Source organism: Ranitomeya variabilis, chromosome 4 (genome assembly GCF_051348905.1).
Source record: "Ranitomeya variabilis isolate aRanVar5 chromosome 4, aRanVar5.hap1, whole genome shotgun sequence".
Lineage (NCBI taxonomy): Eukaryota > Metazoa > Chordata > Amphibia > Anura > Dendrobatidae > Ranitomeya > Ranitomeya variabilis.
Window position 1 is genome coordinate 265,808,710 of NC_135235.1, and position 13,118 is coordinate 265,821,827.

Below are 13,118 nucleotides of genomic sequence, written 5' to 3' on the forward strand. Positions count from 1 at the left end.
TGTGATTCAAGCTCTGATACAATAAATAATATACAGCAGAACTGAGCAGTGCAGATGTAATTCAGGCTCTGATACAATAAATAATATACAAAAGAACTGAGCAGTGCAGATGTGATACAGGCTCTGATACAATAAATAATATACAACAGAACTGAGCAGGGCAGATGTGATTCAGGTTCTGATACAATAAATAATATACAGCAGAATTGAGCAGTTTAGATGTGATTCAGACTGATACAACAAATATACAGCAGAACTGAGCAGTGCAGATGTGATACAGGCTCTGATACAATAAATAATATACAACAGACCTGAGCAGTGTAGATGTGATTCAGGCTCTGATACAATAAATATTATACAACAGAACTGAGCAATGTAGATGTGATTCAGGCTCTGATACAATAAATATTATACAGCAGAATTGAGCAGTGTAGATGTGATTCAGGCTCTGATACAATAAATATTATACAACAGAACTGAGCAGTGTAGATGTGATTCAGGCTCTGGGGGCGTGATAAGACACTAGAAAGAAGCAGCATAATCTTTGTGTCTCTTTGCCCCTTTCTCACTGCTCTCCTCCATCCTGCTCCCCCTTACGTCATCTGTTAGTACGTTTTACTTTGAGCAAGACAGATTTTATCAGGTTTCAGAGTGGATGAAGAGTTCAGGAGTCGGCGGGGGGATTGGAAATGGCTCATAAGATGGGAAATAAGCAAGTTTTCTTTGATAAGATATGTTGCAAAGTTTCTTAAATTTGCCGTTACTTTTAACTTACGTGAAGTTTGTTGTAACAACATTGACCGTGTAAGTTTATTACCCAATCACACTGCTCGTGTCATTGCTATTAATGATAACAGTTCGGTCTGTTACATGTTGGGAGAAGAGTTCGTGGATGATAATGTGTGCAAAACCGTAAAGCTGCGCAATATGTTAGCGCTATATAAAAATAAAGATTATTATTTTTTATTATGGTTCTGTAAAAAAAAAACCTGCATCGCCTGCAGATCCTTTTGCTTCCCTTGAGGCCTGTTTGGCCCAGTGACTGCGGCGGTGTAGGGGGTATTAATAGTTCGGCAGCTGTTTGGGCTCCGCTTGGCCGCTGGCATAGATCGGGCCGGGGCAGTGACATTTTACCAAGATGACTTTGCATTCTTTAAAGGACGTTAGCTCAGTCCTGCCCAGTCCGCTGCCGTGTCCCTTACTGGATCCCTGTTTACATCGTGTGTTCTGGAAAAACGAGCAAACGTGACGCAACCTCGAAGGCGGTGTTATTGTGCAAAGTGTAAGGTTTTATCAGGGCGACCCTCTGCCATTAAAGGACAAAAATGTGAAAAGCGGGAATTCACTACGAAGCTGGGAACACGGAGTAAGATATTAGTAGTAAGATATTAGTTAGAGGCCGTGTATTCTACCATGGATATTCCGGGATTCCTCGGTAATGAGTTGGGTTATGTTATTTAATGTCACCGCCTTTCATCAGAGCGCCAAGTCCGAACCCCTGTGAGCCCATGTGGCCGCCTCGGTGCCCCCCGCGCTTCCTAAGCAGAAATGATAATTGACTGAGCATGTTAAAGATCCAGACCAGAGCCCCTCATCTGTAAATGGTAGGAATGCCGGTGTCGGGCCAAATGTCCCATTTCCCTGCCAGTGTTCATAGTCTCGTTATTGTCCCTGGTGCTGCTAAAGCAAACTACTTGATCTGCTTTTGTTTCTCCTCCCTGGCAATGATGGTGGGACTCACGGATCACACAGGTTCTCATTTATTTACCCGGACACCAAAACGAGCAGAGACTGGGAAGATGGGAGATTCCTGAGAACGTACATGTGCAGAAGGCGGAAATACAGGACTATGCAGAAGGCGGAAATACAGGACTGTGCAGAAGGCGGAAATACAGGACTGTGCAGAAGGCGGAAATACAGGACTATGCAGAAGGCGGAAATACAGGACTGTGCAGAAGGCGGAAATACAGGACTGTGCAGAAGGCGGAAATACAGGACTGTGCAGAAGGCGGAAATACAGGACTGTGCAGAAGGCGGAAATACAGGACTATGCAGAAGGCGGAAATACAGGACTGTGCAGAAGGCGGAAATACAGGACTGTGCAGAAGGCGGAAATACAGGACTGTGCAGAGGGCGGAAATACAGGACTGTGCAGAAGGCGGAAATACAGGACTGTGCAGAAGGCGGAAATACAGGACTGTGCAGAAGGCGGAAATACAGGACTGTGCAGAAGGCGGAAATACAGGACTGTGCAGAAGGCGGAAATACAGGACTGTGCAGAGGGCGGAAATACAGGACTGTGCAGAAGGCGGAAATACAGGACTGTGCAGAAGGCGGAAATACAGGACTGTGCAGAAGGTGCAAATACAGGACTGTGCAGAAGGCGGAAATACAGGACTGTGCAGAAGGTGCAAATCAGGGGCGGATTATAATAGGGTCAATCTGGGCGGTAGCCCATTGCCCAGTGGTGTGCGGGGGCCCTGGGCTACCGCTCAGATTGCCCACCACCATCAGGGCATTACTGCCCTGACTGGCGTATGGGCCCGGTGGGCAGAGAGGGCCCGCATCGGGCCCCATCTCATCTGCTCAACGGGCCCCTACCGGCGCTGCGGCAGTTAAACACTATTGATGTGCGGGTGGAGGCCCGCACATCAATAGTTAACAGCCGCCAGCCAATCGGAGGCTGGCAGCTGACATCAGCCGCAGCGCGCACGTAGCCGGTGTCTGATGTCATTGTCAATCGCCGGCGAGTGCGTGCTGTTGGAGGGAGCTGTTTCACCGAAGGAGCCCGGACAGGTGAGGAGAACTTTTTTTTTTTAAATTGCGAACGGCATCTGGGGGGCCTGGGCCAGTATGCTGGAGACACTGGGGGCAATATGCTGGACACACTGGGGGTAATATGCTGGAGACACTGGGGGCATAGATGCTGGACACACTGGGGGCAATATGCTGGACACACTGGGGGCAGGATGCTGGACACACTGGGGGCAATATGCTGGACACACTGGGGCAGGATGCTGGACAAATTGGGGGCAATATGCTGGACCCACTGGGGGCAGAATGCTGGAGATACAGGGGCAGAATGTTGGACAAACTGGGGGCAATATGCTGGACACACTGGGGGTAACATTCTGGAGACACTGGGGCAGATTGCTGGACACACTGGGGGCAATATGCTGGACACACTGGGGGTAACATTCTGGAGACACTGGGGCAGATTGCTGGACACACTGGGGGCAATATGCTGGAGACACTGGGGGAGATTACTGGACACACTGGGGGCAGGATGCTGGAGACACTGGGGCAATATGCTCGACACATTGGGGCAGATTGCTGGACACACTGGGGGCAATATACTGGAGACACTGGGGCAGATTGCTGGACACACTGGGGGCAATATGCTGGACACACTGGGGGCAATATGCTGGACACACTGGGGCAGGATGCTAGACACACTGGGGACAGGATGCTGGACATTGGGGGCAGAGATGCTGGACACTGGGGGCAGAGATGCTGGACACTGGGGGCAGAGATGCTGGACACATTGGGGGCAGAGATGCTGGACACATTGGGGGCAGAGATGCTGGACACATTGGGGCAGAGATGCTGGACACATTGGGGGCAGGACTGGAGACAGATGGGGCAGGGTTGGAGATATGGGCAGAATGTAGATACGAGGCATGATTGGAGACACGGGGCAGAATGAAAGACATGGGGCAGGATTGGAGACAGATCATGCAGGATCATGGGGCAGGATGGATACGATGGAGCCAGATGGGGCAGGACGGGGAGATCATATGGGGCAGAATGGATACTCATGCGGGCAAGATGGGAGAACATATGGCTGGAGCCAGGAATGAGATACACGGGGCCAGGATGGGGGATATTATTACCATAGGGGCTAATTAAGGGATATTATTACTGCAGTGATATATTTATTTTATTTTTTTAGGACACTGTTTTAAATGGGGGGGCGGTCCTGTTACTGTGTAGAGTGACACTATGTCGCCTCTTTTTCTTCATGTGGTGTAATGTAGAAGTTGGGGAAAATTAAGTAATGTGTTCTGCAAGCGGAGCTCTAGATAACTCTGTTATTTCCTGCAGAGACAAGTCCTGGCTGGATGAAGTGATGGCGGTCTGTGCTGGATGAAAGATGAAGGACTTCACCTAGAGACGTCACTGGTGAGTCAGTGTTACCTATACACTGAGACTATACACTGTATACTATATACAGAGCTCCTGTGTATAATGTCACCGGTGATCACTGTATTACCTCTACACAGACACTGCATACTAAGTACAGATCTCCTGTGAATACTGGCACTTATAGTGATAGTATTGTGGTTTTGTTTTTTTTAAGGTTTTGAAGGGTAAATTGACTAGATCAATGGATGTTTGACAGGTTATAGTTTCACACAGCAACTATTTTTCTGGAATAATCTGGTTCAGGTATATGATGACCCCGTCACATGACTGGGGGGCCCACAGTGTCTGAACAGCCCGGGACCCTGGCTACCCTTAATCCACCCGTGGTGCGGACTGTGCAGAAGGTGCAAATACAGGACTGTGCAGAAGGTACAAACAGGACTGTGCAGAAGGTACAAACAGGACTGTGCAGCAGGGGCAAACACAGGACTGTGCCGAAGGGGCAAACACAGGACTGTGCAGAAGGCGCCCCTCACTTCCATCATCTGTATATGATGACTGCCTGCTGCCTCCATCATCAGAATCTGGTGACCACCAATCGCCTACATCATCATTATCTGGTGACCACCAATCGCCTACATCATCAGTATCTGATGCCCGTCACCTCCATCATCAGTATCTGGTGCCTGCCTGTCATCTCCATCAGTATCTGGTGCCCGCCTGTCGCCTCCATCATCAGAATCTGGTAACCACCCATTGCCTTCATCATCAGTATCTGGTGACCACCCATTACCTCCATCATCAGTATCTGGTGACCACCCATCGCCTCCATCATCAGTATCTGGTGCCCGCCTATCGCTTCCATCATCAGTATCTGGTGCCCGTCGCTTCCATCATCAGTATCTGTTGCCTGCTCGTCGCCACCATCATCAGTATCTGGTGCCAGCCCATCGCTTCCATCATCAGTATCTGGTGCCCGCCCGTCGCCTCCATCATCAGTATCTGGTGCCCGCCTGTTATCCCCATCAGTATCTTGTGCCCGCCCGTCACCTCCATCATCAGTATCTGGTGCCCGCCTGGCATCTCCATCAGTATCTGGTGCCCGCCCATCGCCTCCATCATCAGTATCTGTGCTCACCTGTCATCTCCATCAGTATCTGGTGCCCGCCCGTCGCCTCCATCATATCTGGTGCCCGCCCGTCGCCTCCATCATCAGTATCTGGTGCCCGCCTGTCATCCCCATCAGTATCTGGTGCCCGCCCGTCACCTCCATCATCAGTATCTGGTGCCCGCCTGGCATCTGCATCAGTATCTGGTGCCTGCCCATCGCCTCCATCAGTATCTGGTGCCCGCCTGTCATCTCCATCAGTATCTGGTGCCCGCCTGTCACCTCCATCATCAGTATCTGGTGCCCGCCTGTCATCCCCATCAGTATCTGGTGCCCGCCCGTCACCTCCATCATCAGTATCTGGTGCCCGCCTGTCATCTCCATCAGTATCTGGTGCCCGCCCATCGCCTCCATCAGTATCTGGTGCCCGCCTGTCATCTCCATCAGTATCTGGTGCCTGCCTGTCACCTCCATCATCAGTATCTGGTGCCCGCCTGTCATCCCCATCAGTATCTGGTGCCCGCCTGTCACCTCCATCATCAGTATCTGGTGCCCGCCTGTCATCTCCATCAGTATCTGGTGCCCGCCCATCGCCTCCATCATCAGTATCTGGTTACGGCCAGCCACCTCCGTCCCTTCTCGGTCACTTGAACACAGTTTTTGAAAACTCGGCGGGAGGTTGTGCCAGACATCTTGGAGACCTGCCTCCAGATCTTCTGTGTATGAGGCTTCTGCGGATCCTTCTGTGTCTTCATGTGATCCCAGACAGACAGGACAATGTGAGATTGGCTGGAGGGGCTGGATCATCACTTCCAGGACTCATGGTTCTTAGAGACTTTGGCCGGATGTTGGGGTCGGTGTCAGGCTGCAGAATAAATTTGGAGCCGATCAGACTCCTCCTGATGGTGTAATTAGCAGAATAGATTCTGTCAGGCTATTTTGTAGGTCCAGGGCGGACACTCCGAATATTGATGGGATTAAGATTTCTCTTTTATTCATTCACTTTTTGCATTTTATTAATTGATGAAAATAAGTGATTAAAGGGAATCTGTCACCAGGTTTTCTCTTCCCCTTCTGAGAGCAGCATGATGTAGGGGCAGAGACCATGATTCCAGTGATGTGTCACTTACTGGGCTGCTTGTTGTCATTTTTATAAAAGTACTGTCTTCTCTGCTGCAGATCTAGCAGTTCTCTGAGTGCTGAGCTCTGTGTAAGGCCGGCGTCACACTGGCGAGTTTTACGGACGTAAGAGCGCAGAAACTACGTCCGTAAAACTCGCATTACATACGGCACAATTATTCTCAATGGGGCTGCTCCTATTAGCCGTATATTACGGTTCAGTATTATACGGGTTTCTACGGCCGTACAAAATCGCAGCATGCTGTGTTTGTCAGCGTATTGCGCAAATAATACGCCAATGAAAGTCTATGGGGGCGAGAAAAATACAGATTCCACACGGACCAGCAGTGTGACTTGCGAGAAATACGCAGCGCTGTTAGTGAAAAGTCGGTAATTCAATTGCCGGCTTTTTCCTTCTCCTTCACAAACCCGACAGGATATGAGACATGGTTTACATACTCATATCCCCATTTTTTTTGCATATTCCACACTACTAATGTTAGTAGCGTGTGTATGCAAAATTTGGGCGCTGTAGCTGCTAAAATAAAGGGTTAAATGGCGGAAAAAATTGGCGTGGGCTCCCGCGCAATTTTCTCCGCCAGAGTGGTAAAGCCCGTGACTGAGGGCAGATATTAATAGCCAGGAGAGGGTCCATGGTTATTGGCCCCCCCGTGGCTAAAAACATCTGCCCCCAGCCACCCCAGAAAAGGCACATCTGGAAGATGCGCCTATTCTGGCACTTGGCCACTCTCTTCCCACTCCCCTGTAGCGGTGGGATATGGGGTAATGAAGGGTTAATGCCACCTTGCTATTGTAAGGTGACATTAAGCCAGATTAATGATGGAGAGGCGTCAATTATGTCACCTTTCCATTATTAATCCAATTGTAGGAAAGGGTTAAAAAACACACACACACATGATTAAAAAGGATTTTAATGAAATAAACACAGCGGTTGTTGTAATAATTTATTGTTCTCGCAATCCATTTGCAGACCCTCGCTTGGAAAAATAATAAACGCACAATATACATACCTTCTGGTGAACCGTCTCGTCCCACGAGGTAATCCATCTGAAGGGGTTAACTAATATTACAGGCAGGAGCCCTGCAAATGCAGCTGTGCTCCGTGCCTGTAATTCCCCGGCGAATGAATGAAATGTAGGTCATTGACCTACATTTCCTTCAGTCGCGGTGATGCGCCCCCTGGTGGATGTCCTCATATGACCTGGAGCGTGGGAAAAAGTTCCCAGGCTGCAGTTCATGAGAACATCCAGCAGGGGCGCATCACCGCGACTCAATGTAAGTACAGATCACTGCTTTCCTTTCAGCACCCGGGGATTACAGGCACGAGCGAGTGGTTTATCGCAGCTCTGCCTGTAATATTAGTTAACCCCTTCAGATGGATTACTTCGTGGGACGTGATCTGACATCAGAAGGTATGTATATTGTGCGTTAATTATTTTGCCAAGCGAGGGCCTGCAAATGGATTGCGAGAACAATAAATTATTACAACAACCGCTGTGTTTATTTCATTAAAATCCTTTTTAATAATGTGTGTGTGTGTTTTTTAACCCTTTCCTACAATTGGATTAATAATGGATAGGTGTCATAATTGACGCCTCTCCATTATTAATCTGGCTTAATGTCACCTTACAATAGCAAGGTGGCATTAACCCTTCATTACCCCATAGCCCACCGCTACAGGGAGTGGGAAGAGAGTGGCCAAGTGCCAGAATAGGCGCATCTTCCAGATGTGCCTTTTCTGGGGTGGCTGGGGGCAGATGTTTTTAGCCATGGGGGGCCAATAACCATGGACCATCTCCTGGCTATTAATATCTGCCCTCAGTCACTGGCTTTACCATTCTGGCGGAGAAAATTGCGCGGGAGCCCACGCCAATTTTTTCCGCGATTTAACCCTTTATTTTAGCAGCTACAGCGCTGAAATTTTGCACATACACACTACTAACATTAGTAGTGTGGAATATGCAAAAAAAAAAGGGGATATGAGATGGTTTACTGTATGTAACCATGTCTCATATCCTGTCGGGTTTGTGAAGGAGAGAGCAAAAGCCGGCAATTGAATTACCGGCTGTTCACAGATATCGCGCTGAATGAAATATAAATACAGAATATATATATATATGTGTCTCAATGACATATATATATATACATACTGTATATATGTTTTAATGAACATTTGAGCACATAAATCCATTAGATGTCGGTTTTGCAAGCCTGCGCGAAAATCTCACAGTACGGATGCCATACGGATTACATACGGAGGATGCCATGCGCAAAATACGCTGACACACCCTGACTACGGATCACTATTTTGGGAACATTTCACCGTATTTCGGCCGTACTACGGCCGTAAAATACGGACCGTATTGTCTTACGCCGAGTGTGACGCCGGCCTAACTCTGCATATCAATGATTTGCAGCTTTCTGCCTATGCACAGTGTACACAGAAAGCTACCAATCAGTGCCAGTACAGAGCTTATGAGTATGAAGGACTACCTGGCAGCAGGTTTACTAATCCTCCAGTGATAAAATAACTGTTTTATCAGCAGATTATCAAAACGACAGCACGCATCCCAGTAAGTGACACATCGCTGGAATCAGGGTTTCTGCTCTCTAAATCTTTTTTAGCAAACTGGCATACCTCCCAACTTTTGAAGATGGGAAAGAGGGACAAAGTTTGCGGCGCGCTTTGCGCGCCGCGGCAAATTTTAGGCCACGCCTCTGACCACACCCATTCATAATTAGTCACACCCATATCCACATCCCAACCACACCCATTTAGCACTGCCGATCACACTGTTTCATATACAATAATTATAAACAAAAAAATATGGCCACACAGTGCCCCATACTGTATAATGGCCACACATGATGCTCCATACTGTATAATGAACACACATGACGCTCCATACTGTATAATGGCCACACATGATGCTCCATACTGTATAATGAACACACATGATGCTCCATACTGTATGACCGCACATGATGCTCCATACTGTATAATGACCGCACATGATGCTCCATACTGTATAATGACCCCACATGATGCTCCATACTGTATAATGACCGCACATGATGCTCCAGACTGTATAATGACCGCACATGATGCTCCAGACTGTATAATGACCGCACATGATGCTCCAGACTGTATAATGACCGCACATGATGCTCCAGACTGTATAATGACCGCACATGATGCTCCATACTGTATAATGGCCGCACATGATGCTCCATACTGTATAATGGCCACACATGATGCTCCATACTGTATAATGGCCGCACATGATGCTCCATACTGTATAATGGCCACACATGATGCTCCATACTGTATAATGACCGCACATGATGCTCCATACTGTATAATGACCGCACATGATGCTCCATACTGTACAATGACCGCACATGATGCTCCATATTGTATAATGACCGCACATGATGCTCCATACTGTATAATGACCGCACATGATGCTCCATACTGTATAATGGCCACACATAATGCTCCATACTGTATAATGACCGCACATGATGCTCCATACTGTATAATGACCGCACATGATGCTCCATATTGTATAATGACCACACATGATGCTCCATACTGTATAATGACATACAGGCACGCAGCTCACACACAGGCACGCAGCTCACACGCACGCAGCTCACAAACACATGCAGCTTTGACACAAATGCATCACACACGCAGCCATCACACACACACGCAGCCATCACACACACACACACGCAGCCATCACACACACACACACGCAGCCATCACACACACACACGCAGCCATCACACACACACACACACGCAGCCATCACACACATGCAGCCATCACACACACACGCAGACATCACACACGCAGCCATCACACACACACACACACGCAGCCATCACACACACACGCAGCCATCACACACACGCAGCCATCACACACACACACAGCCATCACACACACACAGCCATCACACACACACAGCCATCACACACACACAGCCATCACACACACACAGCCATCACACACACGCAGCCATCACACACACGCAGCCATCACACACACGCAGCCATCACACACACGCAGCCATCACACACACACGCAGCCATCACACACACGCAGCCATCACACACACGCAGCCATCACACACACGCAGCCATCACACACACGCAGCCATCACACACACACACGCAGCCATCACACACACACGCAGCCATCACACACACAGCCATCACACACACACACGCAGCCATCACACACACACACACACGCGCAGCCATCACACATGCAGCCATCACACACACACGCAGCCATCACACACACACACGCAGCCATCACACACACACACGCAGCCATCACACACACACACGCAGCCATCACACACACACACACGCAGCCATCACACACACACACACGCAGCCATCACACACACACACACGCAGCCATCACACACACACAGCCATCACACACACACACGCAGCCATCACACACACGCAGCCATCACACACACACACACGCAGCCATCACACACACACAGCCATCACACACACACACCCAGCCATCACACACACACACACGCAGCCATCACACACATCACACACACACAATCTCCTCTGTGATGCAGGGGCGGCTGATGTCCATGTGCAGCTCTCTGCTGAAGTCTTCAGTCTCCTGCTCACAGCTCTGCACTATCCCGGCACCTCCCCCGTCTCTCCTTCTCTGCCGGGATAGCAGCTAAGAGCAGAAGCCGGAGCTCCGTGCACACACAGCCAGAGGTAGTGAATCGCTGACCTTTCTTCTTGATTGCTGCAGGCTCTCTCCTTCAGCGTGGCAGCGCCGCACAGGGGGCGGGAGGGGGGGGGGTGTTGCGCGGGCGGTCAGGAGGCAGCTTTTATATAAAAAAAAAAAAAAACAGGCTCTCTCTACGTCCCGGAAGTGGGCGGGGCTTCACCGGCGGCCGCAAATTCGGGATTTTAAATGCCCGAAGCGGGACAGCGGGACCCCGGTGCCAAAGCGGGACTGTCCCGCTGAAATCGGGACGGTTGGGAGGTATGAACTGGGCACCCCCATAGATCAGCAGATTATAGGGGCCACAATGCTCTAGAAGGGGCAACGGTCCCTACACTGTGTACTAGCCGTTACTGGTACTGCAGATCCCTCGTATCCAGTTGTATGACAGCTTGCAGTACCATCCACAGTATCGGGAGCTGTGTCTTAATAAGGCCAGGTCATTAATGATAATTAAAAAAAAATTATCAAAAGTCCCCCCAAAAAATGTTTATCCACATGAGAATAGTGCAAAGTAGATGAGATTTCAATACATTTTATTCACACGTTGTGGTCATCTTCTGCATGTAAATTGATCGGCGACGCAGATTTTTTAGGGCTGTGTTCACATGGTACAGATTTTTTAGGCTCTGTTCACATGGTACAGATTTTTTAGGGCTGTGTTCACATGGTACAGATTTTTTAGGCTGTGTTCACATGGTACAGATTTTTTAGGCTGTGTTCACATGGTACAGATTTTTTAGGCTGTGTTCACATGGTACAGATTTTTTAGGCTGTGTTCACATGGTACAGATTTTTTAGGCTGTGTTCACATGGTACAGATTTTTTAGACTGTTCACATGGTACAGATATTTTAGGCTGTGTTCACATGGTAGATTTTCTAGGCTGTGTTCACATGGTAGATTTTCTAGGCTGTGTTCACATGGTGTGTATATGCTGTAGTTTTTACATGCGGATTTTCTGCACATAAAATCCGTTGCATTTGACAATACCAGCGACGTGGATGAGTGTTACTGTAATCTTAGCAACATAATGCGCTGTTTTGTGCGCGCACAGAATCTGCATGGAAACAGGATTTTGTCACCTTTTTTAAAAGATCTGCGGCATGACAATTGTTGGTACCGTAGTGCACATTTTTGTTTCAGATTTTACCCATTCATTTCAATGGGGAGTGTCAATATTCAGATAAACACCCTGGCCTGGAGTTGTGCTGTTGCTTTTTTTTTTGGAGTGTTTCCTTATAAAAAAAATGTATGAATAAGTGAGAACTGCGGCAGATTTCAGCTCAGAAATCAGTGTGTAATAACCGCACCAAGGACGAAACATAGGAGGCGGTTTTTGCAGACTTGTTGTGCTGATTTGTTGCCACTAGAGGTCACCAGCATCCTGTTATATCCCCAAATGCAAGCCTAGAAGACCATGGAGCTGTGGAAGGAAACAGTCAGCAAGGTGGCTCACTGATTATATGGACTCATAAATGCCTAACACTCCGCGCTTATTCTCCAAGTGTCCTTATCGCTTCTCATGAATTGCTGAGTAGTGTTTTATTGGCGTCCATTATTAGGCATTTATTGCTCTGTGCGGTTTTTGGGTAAACACATAACATAATGCGGCAGATTTATCCGCTTTGCCTCAGGTCTGTTTCCAGGATGCAGCAGCCCCATGATAAATGCAGAGGCAGCACAGTGCGAAATACTGATAAAACAGCCATATGCCATCCCCCCCACATTGCGCGTGGTCGCGTAGTAGTCGATGCACGCAGGCTTCCATAGGGCGCCATTCACACCATGGCGTGCGGTTCACTGGTATCCGGATCACAGCCTATTACTAACGCCCCTATTAGATCAGGCAGCTGCCCAGGGCCACATGTGCCCCCCATAGGACCGACCCCCCACATTACCCAGCACCCCTGAGGGGCCCGGTTGTTACAGTGCACATTATTAT